This window comes from Zeus faber (assembly GCF_960531495.2).
Source record: "Zeus faber genome assembly, chromosome: 8".
NCBI lineage: Eukaryota > Metazoa > Chordata > Actinopteri > Zeiformes > Zeidae > Zeus > Zeus faber.
Genome location: NC_137195.1, coordinates 21,295,835 through 21,303,571, shown reverse-complemented (window position 1 = coordinate 21,303,571; position 7,737 = coordinate 21,295,835).

The window sequence follows — 7,737 nt, the reverse complement described above, 5'->3', positions numbered from 1 at the left end:
ATAGAACATTGCAGAGTCAGACATACATATAGTGAGAGAGTGGATAGAGAGTGGGAGTGATGAGAGAAGTAGGGAGGGAGGGATAAGGAAGGTGAGATGATGAGAGAGTGAGCAATATTTACAATCGTGACATAGATAGGATTCTTGTTTCCTTCTGTCTATATATAGTTTATCAACAACCAGTGATACCCGTTTAACCTTCGGCCGGTTCTCCTTCGGATGGGGTACGGCACCTTCCATCTGTCGTTGATCTCCCAGGGGAATTGATCGTTCATACCCAGCGTGGTTCCTTTCAGTTCTTGTCCTTTGCTTTTAACCAGCTCCTTGTGCTTGAAGTGTTCAAACTTAGCAATGATGGAGTGGGGACGGTTCCCCATACGGTGTCCCAGTCAGTGAACCCGGTGGAAGGTGATCTGCTTCACGGTTTTCGTGGGGAGTTTCAGGGCAGTGGAGAGCATGACTTTCTTCATGTTTTCTGGGGTCTATGGAGACTATGGAGACTATGAGATTGTCCTGCATACTTCCAGATTGGATATCCAGGATAGTCTCTTTTATTGTTTTATTTTCTTTCTTTACAACCTTCATCTCCGTTGTGAGACGTTTCACAGAGGTTTTTAGATCAGCGTTGTCTTTTTGCAACTCGCCGACCGTTTGGTGCAGGAAATCAAGGCTGTATTTAATCTCGGTATTGTCTTGGAGAAGGGGACCAAGCATGTCCAGCATACCCAGCTTCTTGTTAACATTATCCAAGACACTAACCTCTACAGCGATGGCATTTAGGTCGTCGGTATCGGAGTCTGCCATCTTCCTCTTCGCTGGGTTGTTACGTTCCTGGTCCTCTTCCATCCCGTACTCATTATAATAATTATCGATATAATCCTCAAGGTCCTCCACTTTGGATTTGGGTAGTGTGTTTTTTCTTCTTTTTTTTTGCAATTTGCTTTGTTATTTGTCTCAGTGGCAGATTGCTAGTGTTTAGGATGGCAGTTGGATCTGTACTCACTTCCGTGTTCTCGCAAGATCACATCATGCTCCTCTCACCTCCTATCTAGTCATATTACCTTAGGGATGCAAAAGTAGTTGTAGGTAGCTTGGTATTAAAGCTACAAAGAGGCATCGTAGTTCATTTGTATAATTTGGGGGTTAAGTTGCGTGCATCCAGTTTGGGGGAAAGCTTCTACCAGAGTTTGTTTGTTTGTGTGAGTGGGTGCATAGGTGGGTGGGTGGGGGGAGTATGCTGTAAAACAGCAAAGATCCCTTAGCCTGAACCTCCTCCCCAACCTTAGATGTCTGTTCAATACAACCTCCAATGTCTCCACTTCTAATAGCCATGAGGCTTTGTTATCTTTCGATGCTGAAAAGGATTGATCGTGTGGAGTGGAATAACCTTTGTTATATTTTAGAGAAATTTGTTTTCGGGAAAAGTTGTATTTCTTGAATAAAGCTGCTCTGTTCTTCTCCACAAGCCCTAGTCAGGACAAATAATAGTCAATGTGAGTATTTTTCATCTTTATCGCTCTACAAGAGAGTGGTCCATTATTATATACAATCACCATTGCCCCCCATTTTACAGGCATACCTTGAAATGATAGTTCAAGGTCTCCCTTTACACAGATTACTTCCTTTTGTACATTTCCAACCTGCCGGTCTCTGTCCCTGCTGCTGTTGCCACTCTTCAATCCTTTGAGAAATATCTGGATACAAATTGAACTTAAACAAAAGGAGGATATTTCCTATTAATACAGCTGCTAACTAATTATCCTCTATACAACCTACCCTTTAAAATTGCCCAACATAGCTTTACATATCCATAAGAGTCCATGTTACACACACATTTGAAGACATTTACAAAGGTAAATTTTCCCCCTCGACCTGAATCCGAGAAAACTGTGAAACTGTAAGAAAACAGCTGAGAAAGTATCCCAGTTAAGCACAGTTGATGCATGTTTCGCTGACCGTGGTGTCACCCCCTCTGATGGTGACACCTGGTGCGATCCGCTCGTCCCGCACATCCCGCACCCCCTAGTAACGCCACTGTTTGCACAAGTCAATTCTGTTAAAATTAATATTCTTCCACAGTTCTCCTACTTGTTCCAATCCATACCATTTTTCCTCCCTCTGACCTTCTTCCGGGAAATGGATAGCCTGATCTTGGAGTTTGTCTGGAATAGGAAGGTTCCTAGGCTATGTAAACAATACTTGCAAAGGCCTGGGCCTCTTGGAGGGATGGCTTTAGTAATTTTCAGGCTTAATGTTGGGTTGGCAATATCAGGATTTGTAAATACTGGCTTCAATATGAGATCTTTGACTCTCCCCCGAATTGGCTGGTTATAGACGCAAACTCCACCAAACCTGTATCACTTAAGGCTCTAGTACACTCTTCTATTCATTCTTCCACTTCCCCCTATACTAAAAATGTGATTGTTAAAACCTCTTTTAGGATCTAGGTTCAGTTTATTTATTATTTATATTTTCTGGTGCTACAATTTCTATGTAGCTGCTAAGCATCTTTTTCCTCCTTCCCTAGCAGACAGTGTTTTCATCAATACTTTTAAAGACTTATTGATAATGTTTTTGCATCCTTTAGATATATTAGATATTTAGTGGTCCGTAGCTTCGACCATAACACGTTCCCATGTTTCCCAAAATGCCTAATGATTCAATTTTAGAGGGTTTCCTGACACCAATCCCAACTCTGAAAGGCTCAATTTCATATATTTACAACCAACTTGATCTTTTACATCCAGAGTCATTAAACTCTGTAAAGACCCTTTGGGAGGAAGATCTGGGGGAGGTAATACCAGAAGACGGTTGGGCAGAGATTTTAGAACATGTACACAAATCTTCTATTTGTGATAGACATGGTCTTATTCAATGTAAGGTGGTACACCGTACCTACTACACTAAGGCACAGTTGTCTACGATCTATGACAGTGTATCACCAGGCTGTGATAGGTGCCAGCAATGTCCTGAAAACCTCATACTCGTAACCTAATGTCCTGGCTTTGCCAATCCCTACTTAGTTATTGGACATGGATTTTTAATTCCCTATCAGAGGTAATTGGGGAAAAAAGTAGAACAAAATGCTTTCAGTACATTGTTTGGGGTCCTCCCCTCGTTGAACCCACCCCCCTTCATGCAAAAAAAAGATGTCTTAGCTTTTGTCACCCTACTGGCTAGAAGATTAATACTGTATTGACCAACTGGAACTCAACAGTATCTCCCTCTCATACCCACTGGATAAGAGCCATCCATTATTTACTTAGACTGGAAATAAATCAGACTTAAGTGGCTCTGCCAATATATTTGGGAAAATATGAGGTCCATTTTTCCAATTCGTTAAGAGGATAGATTTCCCACTTTTTCCTGAAGCATCTGTTGGGGTTTGGAGGGGTATCAATATTGTGTTTGTTGTGGCATGGGTGATATGTTGCTGTATTGACCATCAGTGTCTATTACTGACATGGTTTACTATCGGCTGGCTGATGGTTGTTGTTTTTTTGTGTGTATTGTTTTGAGTATTTTTTATTTGTGTTCGTTTATAGTTGTATTATTTTAGTTTCCTAATTTTTTGCAAGTGTTTTGGTGTTTAGTCATATGTCAATTGTCACTTTTTTATAATGTCTTTTCGTAAAGGTAATATTTACCTTTTTACTTTTCATAAATGCTCTGATGACACAATTGTAGGTTCTTGCAAAACCCAGTAAAAAATGTAAAAAAAAAAAAAAGACAGTACACACAATACGGTATATTTTAGCTATATTTTATATATCTTTGTTTGTTTTGTATATTTGTATGTTTTAAATGCTCTAATTTTGCACAACGTTGCACTTGAGGTGATATTTCTGGGGTGTTTTGTTTGTTTGTTTTCACCAAATAGCAGCTTACTGTTTAGCTCAAAAAAGTGTGGAAAGTGGCTAGTGAAAAGTCAAACATCGAACGATCTAAAAGAGGCAGGCCAAACCAGCGCTTAAAAAAGAGTGAATATCGGACTTGCATTTGAAAGACGGAGAGGGTTGAAAAAAGAAAGCCAAAGTTTTTATTTTGCATTTATAGGGAAGCCATTCCGAACAAGACAAGAGTGATCCATAACTGTTACTTTGCGAATGCCTTACCGTTGCACAACGATTTGTAGTGTTAGCAACAACACTGCAAAGACAGCTATGTTTTTGAACAGTTTCGTTAATATGCCGCTATCGCGCCAGTTTTGTTAATTCATATTGAACGGGTTATTGCGCCTGCTTTCGCTCTTGCAAGTGTTTGTGAGTGTGAGTTTGTTGACGTATACAAATTCGTAGTTTGTTTACATCGACTGTCACATGTTTCAATGTTGCTTAATGCAGCTTAAAAAAAAAAAGTCAAGATAAAGCGCTTCAATACAGACTGGTTGAATGGAAGCAGGATCAGCTGTGTTTGAATGTTCGCTTGTGTGCGTCTGTGTTTGTGTGTGCACGTATATACGTGTCCATGAAGTGCCTCCTCATATTCAGGCCCACATGTGTTTCCCCAGCCACTATTAGCTTGCTTTTGTTCCATCTTAAGGCTTTTCTTTTCACCAGTTCTCCTTCATCAATTTTGCATTAATTGCATCTGGCTGAGTTGCTGTGATGAATAGCATGTTGGTATGGTGCCACAGAGATGGAAAACAACAATGGGTGCTCGAGTCATGCTACATGCAATAACACTCAAGCACACTTTGGAGCTGTCATTAAGTGCAGTTTTTAGTGCTTAACCAAAAATAAATTGAAAAAATGAAAGCAATGCTAATTCTGGTCTATAATTATTGGATAAACCGTTGCTGTTTCACACATGGATGACAATTTAAATAAAAGACAAAAACGACCATAAGAACCAAAGCAAAACAAACTGTGAACAAAGGGTAGTTCGTTTATGAAATCGCGCAAAAGGAGAGAGACGGATCTACAGTAGTTCTTCTGCCGAGCTGTTTTGTATCAATTGTAAGGAAATGATCAGGCTTCTTTTGAGGGGGTTGAAATTTTGATGGCGTAGAGCATTTTCTTCCATACATTCTGTCCGCGTATCCCCTTCACTCCCTTCACTAGTCCTAAAACCTGAAGTGGCATCAAGACAGAAGCACACGTCTCTACACCTCCGAAGGTCTGCGGAGCTGAAGAGTCTCGGTTCTTATTCACAACGCCTAACCTTCCGCTAAGATTTATTTTATGGTTTTGCTCGTCCTTTATCACACACACACACACACACGCGCATGCACGCACGCACGCACGCACGCACGCACACACACACACACACACACACACACACGCAGACACACGCAAAGACACACACACACACCGATAACCGTTCAAAACACTGTTATTTTCCTTCGTCGGCAATGGAAACATTTGCTCTCAGACACATGAGAACAACCCAAGGTGCTTAATAGGTTGTCTCCGTTAAAATCCAAGTCACCAAATAAAAGGCTTTACAAAAGAACAAGAACAGCGTTTCTTCAATTCCCGATAAATTTTTGGGGTGGAATTTCACTTAATCACAAAAGGCCCTTTGGATGAAATTAATGCAAATGGAAGGCGGTCTTATTAAGGGAAGCTGCACATATTTTATTCAAACGGAGGGGGGGAAAAGGGGTGGCGCGGGACTGGGCGGTAAATAGGCTGCGATTTTTTTTCTTTCTTCCGCCATTATTCCGATTGTGAAAGACCCATAGCTGTGAGAGGGGCTATATGATGGGTATGACCGCTGTCACAATACAGACAACAGAGGGGCTTGGTAAAAAAAAATGTAATTTTCCCCCTTCCGCGGAGCTGCGGCAGGAAGGGAGAGAGAAAAAAAGAGCCCGGAATAATTATTTGCCCGCAACTACTAGAGCTTGTGGTAATTACTATAATGATGTCTCCCAGTCACGGCGGAGCCAGTGTCGCGCTCACTCCCGAGATGATCAGAAAATTTAAAAAAAAGAAAAAAGTAGTGGGGGACAGTGGTCAAATTAATCCATTCAAAAATGTTGGGGGCGAGAAAGAAAGAACTGAACTGAACTGAATCTGTTTTTATTAGCCTCCCCTAATACAAGGTAAGACAGAGGGCTGCTTTTATCATCTGGATGTTCAAGAAATGTCAGTGATTTACACCGAAGACAGTCCGAAATTAAGCACCACGCCACACACAGACACCGTGATGCGCTCTACAAATCGAGGCCTAAACTTCGGTTACACCGTGATGGCGACGTTACACGAGGAGAGCAGATGTGATCAACGGGGAGGAAACTACAAAAAGGCAATGGCGTCCGGGAATTTCGTGACAATTTCGCCTTCCGATCGGGTCGAAAGGACGCCGTCGCGGACAAGCAGAGGACGCTAGGCTGCTGATGTGCACAGATGTTTCGCCTCACGTCCGCCAGCGTGTGACCACGTCGTCTCGGCGGCTCGACTCGGCGGTTTCTCCCACATCACACGCACGCCGCCGTTTGACTCTGATATGTCCTGAAAGCGGGAGGAGGGGGGCTTCTGACGTGACCGTAACAACATCAATGCGCTTCGCCAGGTTTTCAAGTCGGGGGACATGTCTTATTATAATTACTATGTATATATAGATATATTCATATCTATATACACACATACATATACTGTATAGTAACTCACTTTTGCAGTTCCTCCATTTAAAGCAGATGGCAGACAGTTGCGATGGTGAGTGGGTGGGGTGGTGGGGGGTCGCAATGATCTGCAAATCATTTATTTACATTTTGCATCTGCATAATGAGGCGGGCGGCCAATGGCAGTGCCGGCTAGCAGGGGCAGAGGGTGGCACGCCTTCAGTTTTAATGGGCTCGCCGAGGAAACTTTCAATCCTTCTTGACATTTCTCATAGCAAAATAAAAACGTGCTCTGGGTCAGAGTGTCTATTAGGAAAATAAGAGAGGAACGAGTCAATTATACTTCAATGACTGCATAGCTAGGGGACCTCATTAACATGATCAGGGAAGGTCCGTGCTGCTGCGACCCTCTCCGGTGTGTAGCTCCTGATTAAGTTGTGGAAGAATGACATGGCCCTTTTTTTTCCCCCTCCCCTTGCTTTACGGAGGAGTGGAAAGAGGTTAAAAAAACAACAACTATGGAGAGACACAAATACATTCGAAATGCGCAACAAGCAAAACAAACACACAGGACACACACAAACACATGCACCGGTTAATTGACAGATGCTTGCACAAAGAAACCTAACACAATGCACTGTGTGTGTGTGTGTGTGTGTGTGTGTGTGTGTGTGTGTGTGTGTGTGTGTGTGTGTGTGTGTGTGTGTGTGTGTGTGTGCTGTTTTGTGTGCACATAGCCAGGACACAGAGTCTAGCCAGCCAGCCAGAAATTGTTGACATATTCCAAAAAAAAAAAAAAAAAAAAAAGTGAACGAGAGAGAGAGAGAGAGGCACACTCTATTAGAGGTTTCGGGGAGGCTCAAGCTGCTGATAGGGTCACGGAAGAGGAGGATGCATCGGGGGAAAACATTTGTGGCAGGGGATGTTGTGAGCTGTCATGCGCAGCCCGGACGCATGGCCTTGGGTTGCAAGTCGAGGGACGCGGGGCGGGGGTGGGGGGCGCGGTGCAGAGACACGGGTTAAAAAAAGCAGAGCCTGGGGTTTGGTGGGCGGAGTGGTACATGTTATTTTTTTCTTTCCTCCTCCTCCTCCGCTTCCCCTCTGCGGGCTTGTTTTCCTCGGCGGGAGCGGCGCTCCGTGTTGACGTTGATGGGATGCGTGCAGACAGG